Here is an 11,969-nt window from a genome sequence, read left to right on the forward strand (position 1 = left end):
TGTATATATCTCAAGATATACATATCTAGTACCACTGCACTCTAGCCTGGGTGACAAAGAGAGACTCCGTCTCAAAAAAAAAAAAAAAAAAAAAATTAGGCATGGCGGTGTACACGTGTAGTCCCAGCTACTTGGGAGGCAGAGGCAGGAAAATTGCTTGAGCCCTGGTGGTCAAGGCTGCAGTGAACCATGATCATGCCACTGCACTCTGGCCTGGGCAACATAGTGAGACCCCATCTCAAAAAAAATTTTTAAAAAATGTTTAAATCTTATTCTTCAACGTGCTGTACCCTGATGGCCTGGATAAGTAGTAGTCCCTTGCCTCCTCTGAACTTCTCTACAATCTCTATAGGCGAAACCGACTTATCACTGATTGCCTTGTACTGAAGGGATGTGAGTACCTGATTGATTGTGCACACTTGGAAGTCACAAACTTTGTTAACTCTCACAGTTCCTTAAATAGTAAAAGCATAATAATCACTGATTAAGTATGTCTGTGCATTGATGAGTAGGTAACAACCACCAAGTAGCAGCAAATTAAAGATGATTGAAGTTTAAGGCCTCAAGACTTAGAATAGTGGTATGAAAACTCAGTTTAAGAAAACTCACTATGCTGGGCACGATGGCTCACGTCTGTAATCCCAGCACTGTGGGAGGCCAAGGCAGAAGGATTGCTTGATCCCAAGAGTTCAAGACCAGCCAGAGACACACCCTCTACATGAAACAAAAACATTCGTCTACACAAAACTTAAAAACATCAGCCGGGAATGGTGGCATGTGCCTATAGCCACAGCTACTGGAAGGCTGCGCTGGGAGGACCGCTTGAGCCCAGGAGGTCAAGGTTGCGGTGAACTGTGATGGTGACACTACACGCCATCCTAGGTGACAGCAAGACCCTCTCCAAAAATCAATTTTTAAAAGTCACATGTAGATTACTATATTGTGATTTGGGAAAAAGAAAAGGGAAATTGAAGGTTACTGCGCAAGTTCATGCTTATAGTTTTGCCAAATCTTAGAACCCATACACTCAAGGCTTCTACCATTCTAGATATGATAGTGTACTTTTTTTTTTTTTTTGGAGTCTTGCTCTGTCACCCAGGCTAGAGTGCAGTGGCGCAATCTTGGCTCACTACAACCTCTATCTCCAGGGTTCAAGCGATTCTCTTGCCTCAGCCTCCCAAGTAGCTGGGGTTACAGGTGCCCACCACCATGCCCAGCTAATTTTTTTTTATATTTTTAGTAGAGACGGGGTTTCACCATCTTGGCCAGGGTGGTCTCCAACTCCTGACTTCATGATCCACTCACCTCGGCCTCCCAAAGTGCTGGGATTACAGGCGTGAACTACGGCACCTGGTCATTATTGTGTACTTTTAAAGTCGCTTTCCGGATTCCATTTTACTGACTCCTGATGAAAGTAGTTTTAAACTTAATATGGTAACCGTCCTGTCTTCTTATATGACAAAGATATCACTGACCCTCCAGTGATGTAAGATGTATGGAGTTATTTTTCTCACTGGTGGAGTTTCCTCACTGGTAGATTTTCCTAGATGCAGTCAAATACTATTCCAACTGCGGTGAAGGCAACTACCTCAGTTGAAATTAACGCATTGTCATAAAACACAATTACCACCAAGCAAGCAAAAGGAAACAGATGAGCTGGGATGGAACACAGAGTGTGTAGTAGACTAAAGGGACAATTTGACAAATAGTACTGAGTAAATCTTACAACATTTTCAAATAAAATTGCCAGATTTTTTAAATAGAGATGGGGGTCTTGCTATGTTGCCCAGGCTGGTCTTGAACTCCTGGGCTCAAGCAAGTCTCTGGTCTCAGCCTCCCAAATTGCTGGGATTACAGGCATGAGCCACTGCACTCAGCCCAAAAATTGCCAAATTTCAATCTGGAAACAAACTCAAGCTGATATAGCTACTCTGCAAGATGACTTAAATTCAATAATCCATTTCAATGACAGCAATTTCACTGAGAGTAAAGAAAATTACATTTGCTTTTCTTACACCAGAAGGAGGGGGCTGAAAATCTCTCTCTCTCTCTCTCTCTCACACACACACACACACACACTTTTACCCACTTATAGCATATACTATGATGAAGTCAGGAGATTAAAGTCCCTTTTGAGACAGGGTCTCATTCTGTCACTCAGGCTGGCATGCAATGGCACAATCACAGCTCATTTCACCCTCGACCTCCTGGGCTCAAGTCATCCTCCCAGTTCAGTTTCACGTGCGGCTGGGGCCACAGGCGCACATCACCATGCTCGGCTAATTTTTTTCCTATTTTTTGTAGAGACAGGGTCTTACTTTGTTGCCCAGGCTGGTCTCAAGTTCCTGGGCTCAAGTGATCCTCCTCTCAAAGTGCTGGGATTACAGGTGTGAGCCATGGGACCCAGCCTCTAAATTCTTTATGAGTCAGCACTGAAAGCTGCATCTAACTTCACACCATTATCTGGTATAAAGAGCTTAATTCATTTACGTTCAATCAATAAAATTTAAATAAAAGACCATTGTACATATCTATATAATGCCTTAAGTTTATACAATTGTATAAAATAAGGAATCTTGGAAGATCATATAGAACACCCTTTGTTTTAAAATTTTAAAAACTGGCCTAAAGAGATTGATTTGCCCAAAGCTTATAGTACATGCTTACAAATTATTCTCAACGCTGCCCTAGGTAAGTTTTTTCAAAGTAACAAGCTAACAAAATATATTGATCAGGTACCAAAAAGGAAAAAAAAGAGTTTCACATGTAGATTTCTTTTTAATTCAAAGTTCTGTTTTGAAACTGAACATATGATCATGCTGCTCTTTCCACCAACAGCAATTAACTTTCATTTACAAAGATGTCAGTTAGGACATTTAGATTATGATACACATTTTCTTTCAAAGTAAAAATAATATGGCTTTAGATTTCATTTAAAACAGAAGGGCAAAGAATATTTACTCCAAAAGTGCCCCCTTTTTTGTTAAAACCCTTTCTTCCCCTCCCCATGCTTTCTCCTCTTTTGTACTAAAGTTCACAAATGCATGAGATGGAGGAACAATACCACAATACAACTGCAGGCTTCCTGCCTACTAGTCAGTCATTATTCTTAAGTCTTGAGAATTTTCAAAACACTGCTTGGGTTGCTTTGAAATTCCTTCTTTCAGATTTTCCCTCTTTCATGGAACATCTATTTAAAAGAATGACTTCAAAAATGTCTTGCTGCACCCAATCGAAATTCTCTAAACAAACTAAAAATGCTAGCCTTAGATATGAAGGTGGGATGTAAATACCTGAAGCTTGGCAAACACCAATCTAGTAAAAGTACAAGACAGAAAGAAGAATATTTCTGGCCAAGCATAAGAATAGTCTTTTTCTTATATGTATATAAATTAAGCTTGTTTCTGAAAAGTTTCATATTTATATGCATAGTATCACAAAGTTAAAAACTACACCATTACTATCCTTTTTTAAAAAAAATACAATTTATAGACCTAAAAATCTCAAACTACATTGATAGCTGAGGAGAAAAGAGCTAAGTCAATTATTACTGACTTAAATTTCAAACGAAAATAATGTACATTCTTTTTTTTTTTTTTTCTGAGGCAGAATTTCGCTCTTTTTGCCCAGGCTGGAGTGCAATGGCGCGATCTCAGCTCACCACAACCTCCACCTCCCGAGTGATTCTCCTGCCTCAGCCTCTCGAGTAGCTGGGATTACAGGCATGCGCCACCATGCCTGGCTAATTTTTGTATTTTTAGTAGAGACGGGGTTTCTCCATGTTGGTCAGGCTGGTCTTCCGACCTCAGGTGATCCACCCGCCTCGGCCTCCCAAAGTGCTGGGATTACAGGCGTGAGCCACTTTATTTTTTTAAAGTTGTTGGCCAGGCACAGTGGCTCCCACCTGTAATTCCAGCACTTTGGGAGGCCGAGGCAGGTGGATCACCTGAGGTCGGGAGTTCAAGACCAGCCTGACCAACATGGAGAAACCCCGTCTCTACTAAAAATACAAAATTAGCTGGTGTGGTGGCACATGCCTGTAACCCCAGCTACTCCAGAGGCTGAGGCAGGAGAATCGCTTGAGTCTGGGAGGCAAAGGTTACGGTGAGCCGAGATCATGCCATTGCACTCCAGCCTGGGCAACGAGAGTGAAACTCCACCTCAAAAAAACAAAACAAAAAAAAAGTTGTTGGGTGCTCTGAGGATCAGGGTTTAAAAAAAAAAAAAAATGTTGTTGGGGACAGAAAAAATTAATAGCACCAGTCACCTGCAAACCTGGGGAATTTCCCATTCTTCTGACCACACTTCGATGGTGGTAGTGCTCACTAACAAACTTATTAGGTTGTTGACATAAACCAAGAGCTACTCAAAAACATGGTGTGGAGGGGGTGATATACATGCTCTGCCATTGCCCAAGCTCAACATGCGTTCTTTCCTTTTTAAAGGTAAAAGCATTAAAAATGGAAGGTTCATGAACAATTTGCCAACTTGTTACAATAAACTGAAATTTTTCGAAAATCTCTAACACCTCTAACAAAAAGACTGTTTTAAACAATATTTAATAAAGTCTAATCCCAGTACAACAAAATAATTTGGCCAGTCCCCCTGGAGTTCGTTATAATGGGATTTAACCTGTATACACTCAACATTCAATTAACCATAAGGCTTATCCTAATTGAGGATTATGCTGACTTCTGCAGTCCTTTCCCATCTATCCATCTACCACTCCAACTCAGCTGCCATAGCCACCAAAAGCAAAGCCCCAGGGAGCAGATTATCCATTACTGTGTGATACCCAGGCCAATATTCCCTTTTCATCATTATGTGGCTATCAATAGTTAAATTCAGTAATCTAGTCACCCTGGTTTCCAAAAAGTAAAGCTGCATAACCCTCACTCATAGCCTCTAACCAAGGAAATTAAACATTTCAACAGAATACCTTTTCATAGGAGTAACAGATGAAAAATGTCACACCCTTTCCTAGAACATATCAATAAAAAAAATTAACAGAAAATTTTTAAAAGACACAGATGTTCCTAAAAAAAATATTTAAAAAGCCAGACAATTGCTCTTAGAATATTATTTTAAATGGGTAAAACCTGTTTGCCAGTCAGGTCAGACTCCTTTCCGTTGCCTTTAGGCCACAAAGTTTACTACACAGTTAGTTAAATAAACCCTATTACTGTGCCCCCCACTGTAAATTGACCTAGGCTGGCAGTACCTACCAAACTGAGTTAATGCTAACATAGGTACTGGCAGTATGCAGCCTAAGAAGATTATCCAGTTTGTGGATAAATCAGCCTTCTACACACTGCAGGTCTCCCATTCTACTCCTGCTGTGTATCTTCTGGCCATTTTCCTGTTCATTTAAAAACTCTCCACCAGAAGGTAGGAAAGGGAAGGGCAATTAAATTCAATTCCATAATTTGTTAAGGGGCTGAAAATAAAGTTAGGCTCTGGATAAATTGCATCTTTAACCCAAAATAATCTTCTCCCAGAAACCCTCTCAGAAAAACGACGGACAAAATGAATTTACCTAGCAAAAACATGACCAAACTCATGGCATATGCCTCATTACCACAAAGCCCCTCCTCCACCTTAACTCAGACATGTTTATTTTGTAACCCCTCCCCAACCCCAAGAAGCACTCATAAAATGGGAGAAAATGGGCCGGGAGCAGTGGCCCAAGCCTGTAATCGCGGCACTTTGGGAGGCCAAAGCAGGTGGATCACCTGAGGTCAGGAGTTCAAGACCAGCCTGGCCAACATGGTGAAACCCCGTCTCTACTAAAAATACAAAAATTAGCGGGGCATGGTGGCGAGCGCCGATAATCCCAGCTACTCGGGTGGGGGCTGAGGCACGAAAATCGCTTGAACCTGGGAGGCAGAGGTTGCAGTAAGTCAAGATCACCACTGCACTCCAGCTTGGGCAAAAGTGAGACTCCGTCTCAAAAAAAAAAAAAAAAAGAAAAAAAGGAGAAAATGCCTACACTTTACTGCAGCACTCAATCTCAAAGCTATTCCTGAGAATCCAAACCAACATATAGTCCCCTTGTTTTTCAATCTTTTGAAGTATGAGAAAAAAGAAGAAAAAGTTAGCATATATTTCCAATACTAATTTTCTGCTCTCAGAGCTTTAACTGCTCAATAATGCTAAAAAAAAAAAAATTTATACCAAGGATTCAAACCAAACTGGTACAGGTAATCTCTTCAATCATGATCAACAAGTCTTGTTTTTTTTTTTTTTTTTTTGTCCTAGATAGCTTTACAGGGTAACAATTGTATTAAATTGTGACAAATTTGCTGTTGTAGACCAAAAGTCACTGGTCGCTATATGCATTCTAAACTTGCAACAAATTAAAACTTTTCAAAAGTACTCTACCTCCTCTGGCCAAAGTGTGAAATTAAATAGTTTTTAAAAATGCAGGCTGGCGTGATGGCTTACACCTGTAATCCCAGCAATTTGGGAGACCAAGGCAGGTGGATTACCTGAGGGTGGGAGTTTGAGACAAGCCTGGCCAACATGGTAAACCTTGTCTCTACTAAAAATACAAAAATAGCGGGGCGTGATGGCGCACGCCTGTAATCCCAGCTACTCAGAAGGCTGAGGCAGGAGAACTGCTTGAACCCAGAGGTTGCAGTGAGCCAAGATCATGCCACTGCATTCCAGGCTGGGCAACAGAGCAAAACTCCATCTCAAAAAAGAAAAAAAAACTATCCCTGCCTGCAAAAACAAACCCCAAAGCCATTTATTTTAACCATCAATTTGGGATAGGACAATAGCAGAGTTTTTAAAATCTTACCCTATTGTCCAAACTAAAAATTTATTTTTAAATTATTTTTTAAAAGACTTTTCAATTACAGTACTCCAAGTTAAAAGGAATTATTCCAGAATCATACTGTTAATGCACAAGACTGAATTTTTTTTTTTTCTTGCGACAGAGTCTCATTCTGTCGCCCAGGCTGGAGTGCAGTGGCTCAATCTCGGCTCACTGCAACATCTGCCTTCCCAGTTCAAGCATTCTTCTGCCTCAGCCTCCTGAGTAGCTGGGACTACAGGTGCTCGCCACCACGCCCGGCTAATTTTTGTATTTTTAGCAGTAACGGGGTTTCACCATATTGGCCAGGCTGGTCTCAAACTCCTGACCTCGTGATCCACCTGCCTCGGCCTCCCAAACTGCTGGAATTACAGGCCTGAGCCACTGCACCCAGCAGGAAGAACTTAATTCATTAAAAAAAAAAAAAAAGAAAGAAAGAAAAGCCACACTTAGCTTTTATCTTTAAGAAACTGCAAGAAACCTTATTTCTTATATCCCTGCAAGAAACCTTATTTCAAAAGACCGTCAAGAAGACATTAGTAAGCAACCATTTTTAAACTACTTTTTATTTGCATATCGCCTAGAAAAGGGGTCCCAGGTGCAACAGTACTTCACTCCTTACTGAATTTGAATTTATTTGCTTAGGAGGTGGGTGGCACTTTTTAGAAATAATTTGTATACAAAGAAGGAAATGCACAGCATAATCATTTTCAAAATATAGTGAAATTATTTAATATAATCTTTAATAACCTAGCTCTAATATCACTGAATTTCCTTAACAAATTGTTAGTGGTGGCAAACTGTTAAAACAACGATTCTGAAATATAAAAATATAAATACTGCTATTGATGCTCAAGTCGCTGTACATTTTCAAAGCCTTTGTAGTTAAATACGGTAGAAACATCTCCTATAATTGCTCTAGAAATATTACAGCCTCCTGCTTAGTCCACAATCCCCATCTTCTATGTGGGAAAAGCTGGTATATGCCTCTTTTATTTTAAATGCTGATTGGACAATTAAGTCATTTCTATCTATATATAAAATGCCCCTATAATTTAGGATCACAGGCAATTTAGATTACTGCTCATTTAAATGCAGAACCTGAAGCAACCTCTAGTGACAGGAGCTATAGTGTTCAATATCATTTTACATGTTACAAGCAGAGGCTTCATTTTACATACAAACAATGAACCCTGGCAGAGTTCTTTATCCTAAAGCCCCACAGATTGTTATTTCTTTAACGGTATTAATAGATAAGGTGACATAAAGAGTAAGTTCAGAAGAGCTTTTTCCAATAGCTGTCAACATTTTTTTTAAGAGAGCAAAAACAGTATTCCCACATTTTCTGTTTCTCCTGTTCATTTTATTTCCCTGCTTTTGGTATCCAACAGAAGTGGTTTCAAATGAAAATCTTAAAATAATTATTCCAAAGACCAAGGATATTCTAAAAGCCAGTAACAGTCTTCGCCTCTGAGAAGGGGAGGTTTGGCGTGAAAGAGAGATTTCACTTTTCAATGTGTTTGTACCTTTCCAATTGGATATCATGCGGTAGAACCGTATTCTTAATGAGCATACATTTAAAATATTTTCAAGAACAAACAATTCACAAACTTACAGGTTTCCATTAACATTTTCGTTTGTGCAGCATTCGCTGAAGACCTAAGCTTTTTATTCCTCCAATCACCTTCTCAACAACCTGCTGCAACAAATACTGAAGCTTTTTTGCAGCCAGGGATCAGGCAGATCCGAGGCCAGGCATTTAAATCAAAGAGATGCAGCAACCTTACTCAATACTACTAGCACTCACACATCTCATTCAACTCCATTTATAACCACTGCAGCAAGACAGCTGGTACTCTCCTTCCTGTTTCTTTACCGTACAGGCTTAATAACAAAAACAGGTTGGTTTTGAAGCCCTGCTCAAATACTGCAAAAAGGAAGTCTTCGCATTCGGGAGGCGGAAAAAAAAAGTTTCGACTTCGAGAGAATCTCATAGCTTCCCTGTCATTCCATTTGGGAATCCCAAACTCCTGCTAGTGAGGTAGATGCTCGCTCTCTCACGGCTGCTCTCTCGGTTAACTTTCCCACCCTAGATGCCCTCAAACTGCCTAGGAAGCCACTAAGTCTCCCAACGACCCATGGCTAGTTTTGTTAAGGCAGGTACAAGACAAGCAGTTTATTTAAACCATGACGAACTGAGTCGATGTTCATAAAATAAGAGACGGGGAGCAAAAAAAAAGTAGTAATAAAGACAGACAAACCCCAAATTTAATCAACCAACTTCCCACTTGCCATTTCCCAGCCTTCACACCAGAGGTAGTAAAACGCCTTTTTACCGAGAAAACTAAGAACCTACCCGAGCCCAACATGAAAATTCCGCGAACAATTCGTGTTAAAATATTTTTTAAATGCCCAAGTGCAGGAGGAAACACAGCAACCAAATCTCACCCGGCTGGGAGGCTGGGGTTGGGGGGGGTCCCCGCGGCTTCTCCCTCCCGTGCTTCCCAATAGCTGCTAAGGAGCCGGGGCAGTAGGAGGAGGACGCGGGGAGCTTTCAAAAGGGCTGGGGGAGGCAAGAGCAAGAAAAAACTTTACGGACAGAAGGGGAAAGTGGGCCCCTGCAGTCCCCCCGCAAACTCCTCGGGTGACCCCTCCGCGCGGGGACCCCCTCGGATCCCCAAGCCGGCTGCCACCCAGCCTCGTCTCCCATCGACCGCCGCGGGCCGCCCCCCGGGCTGAGGGGAAGCGGCGCGGCCCCGACACCCTGAAACAACCTCAGTGCGTCCCCCGGCCGGCGCGCCCCTCAGTGTCTCGGCAGATCTGAAGCCGCCGGCTCTGGCAGCCTGGGGAACTCGCCCCTCTTCCCTCCGCCTCGCACTCCACGCCCTCGCCTGCCGCCGCCTCCTCCTTTATCTCCACTCACCTCCCGCCGCCATTTTCCTCGCAGCTCAGCTTTAAACCGGAAACTCGCCGCTCAGCCCGCAGCCGCCGCCGCCGCCACCGACTCAGCCGCCGCCGCTGCCGTCGCTGTGGAGGGGCTGAGGCGGCAGCTGAAGTCGCCGCGCGGGGGCCAGTGGGATATGTAGTCCCGAGGCCACGCCCAGCACTACCGGTCCCAGGGGGCCTTGCGCGGCCGGCCCTGGTTTCCAGCGTCCCCACACTGGCTTCCGCGGCGGAGGGCGTGGCCACGTGGGATCGTGGGGCAGCTTTCGTCCAGCAGCAACTGGGAGCTGCCTTGGGATCCGGAGAACCGGAATGCAGCCCTAGCCCTGCCCTTAATTTTTTTCATATTTGCCTTCGTCCAGTAATACCTAACATTTGTGGAGCGTTTCTGGTATGCCAAGCACGGATCCTCAAAACAAGCATCCCTTAGGGACCATGATCATCCTCATTTTTCAGATGAGCGAACTGAGGCACAAGGTCGGAAGCCACGAGGCTGTTCCTTAGCTGCTGAAGTCGCTGGATGAAATGTTGTTGGGCAGCAGTATATTCACGGTATATTTAGTCCCGAAGTATCATCCCACAGCGTATTTATGACTTACAATAAAGAACAGCATATTTATGCTTTAAAATGGAGAGATCTGGCAGGCACCCCCTTACCCAAGTGATGGAACTTAGCACCACCAATAAATGGGTCAGGACTGTTGTTATGTGTCTCCTAATATGATGCAGTGAGGAAAGCATATTGCTACCTCTGTCGTATTCTTGCCACATACACACACACACAAAGCTAACCTGAATCTAACCATGAAAAAATAAACGAATTCAGAATATGGGACATTCTATAAAACATCAAGCCTGGAGTCTTAAAAATATGACAGCATGAAAGAGGTGAAAACCAAACGCAATAGGTGAGACTTGATTGGATTCAGGATGATTTTTTTATGTAAAAAGAATCTGGGGGGCAATTTCAATGTAGACCGTGTGTTAGATAATATTGAATCAGTCTTAGATGTGTTGAGTGTGAATAAAATAAAATAATCTGACCACTTACCCCCTCCACGGTCAGCACCATCATTTCCCACCTGGACCGCTGCAGCAGCCTCCTCAGTGTTCTCCCTGCTTCCACTCTTTCCTCTTAGAGACTATACTCAACACAGCAGCCAGAGGGATCCTGATAAGAATCAAGTCAGTTTATGTCCCTCCTGCAAAATTCTTGCAGTAACCTGCAAAGCCCCGTACAGCCTGTCTCTTGCCCTCCCCTTCTCTCTCTAAACTCATCACCTTCTTCTCTTCCACTCACTTCTGTAATTTAGCTACAGTGGACTTCTTGGGCCTCTCCAATGTGCTTAGAACACTCTGGCCTTAAAGATCGTGGACTTGCTATTTCCTCTGCCTAGAACATTATTTTCCCAGAAAATTCAAATAACCCATTCCCTAATCTCCCCACGGTCATTGTCCAAATGTCACTTCTTCAGTGAGGCTTTCCCTAATTGCTCTATTTTAACTTCCCGCCCACTCTGATCCCAGCTTTCTCTACTCCTATTCCTTTCTTCATTTCTTTTCAGAGCATGAATTACCATTAAAATCACGATATATTTCTGTTTACTTATGTTATTTAAAATATCTCATTTCCGCCAGGAGCAGTGACTCATGCCTGTAATCCCAGCACTTGGGGAGGCCAAGGCAGGCAGATCACCTGAGGTCGGAAGTTCGAGACCAGCCTGACCAACATGGAGAAATCCAATCACTACCAAAAATACAAAATTAGCTGAGCATGGTAGCGCATGCCTGTAATCCCAGCTACTCGGGAGGCTGAGGCAAGAGAATCGCTTGAACACGGGAGGCAGAGGTTGCGATGAGCCAAGATGGCACCATTGCACTCAAGCCTGGGCAACAAGAGCGAAACTGTCTCAAAAAAAAATAAAAAATAAAAAATAAAATAAGTAAAAATTTAAAAATTAAAAAATAAAATATCTCATTTCCGGGCCTGGCACGGCGGCTCACACCTGTAATCCCAGCACTTTGGGAGGCCGAGGCGGGCGGATCACTTGAGGTCAGGAGTTCCAGACCAGCCTGGCCAACATAGCGGAAACCCCGTCTCTACTGAAAATACAAAAAATGAGCCGGGTATGGTGGCAGGCGCCTGTAATCCCAGCTACTCGGGAGGCTGAGGCAGGAGAATCACTTGAACCCGGGAGGCAGAGGTTGC

General features: G+C 42.9%; 1 protein-coding gene across 1 annotated transcript in view; it reads right to left on the minus strand.

Moving 5' to 3' along the window:
* Positions 1 to 9,899, minus strand: part of NCOA3 (nuclear receptor coactivator 3) — a 188,184-nt gene extending 178,285 nt beyond the window's left edge. Inside the window, exon 1 of the mRNA XM_011983737.1 lies at positions 9,741 to 9,899. The gene's annotated coding sequence lies outside the window, so the exon portion shown is untranslated. The remainder of the gene's footprint in view (positions 1 to 9,740) is intronic.
* Between the last annotated feature and the right edge of the window lie 2,070 nt (positions 9,900 to 11,969).

This window comes from Mandrillus leucophaeus, unplaced genomic scaffold, assembly GCF_000951045.1.
Source record: "Mandrillus leucophaeus isolate KB7577 unplaced genomic scaffold, Mleu.le_1.0 Scaffold255, whole genome shotgun sequence".
NCBI lineage: Eukaryota > Metazoa > Chordata > Mammalia > Primates > Cercopithecidae > Mandrillus > Mandrillus leucophaeus.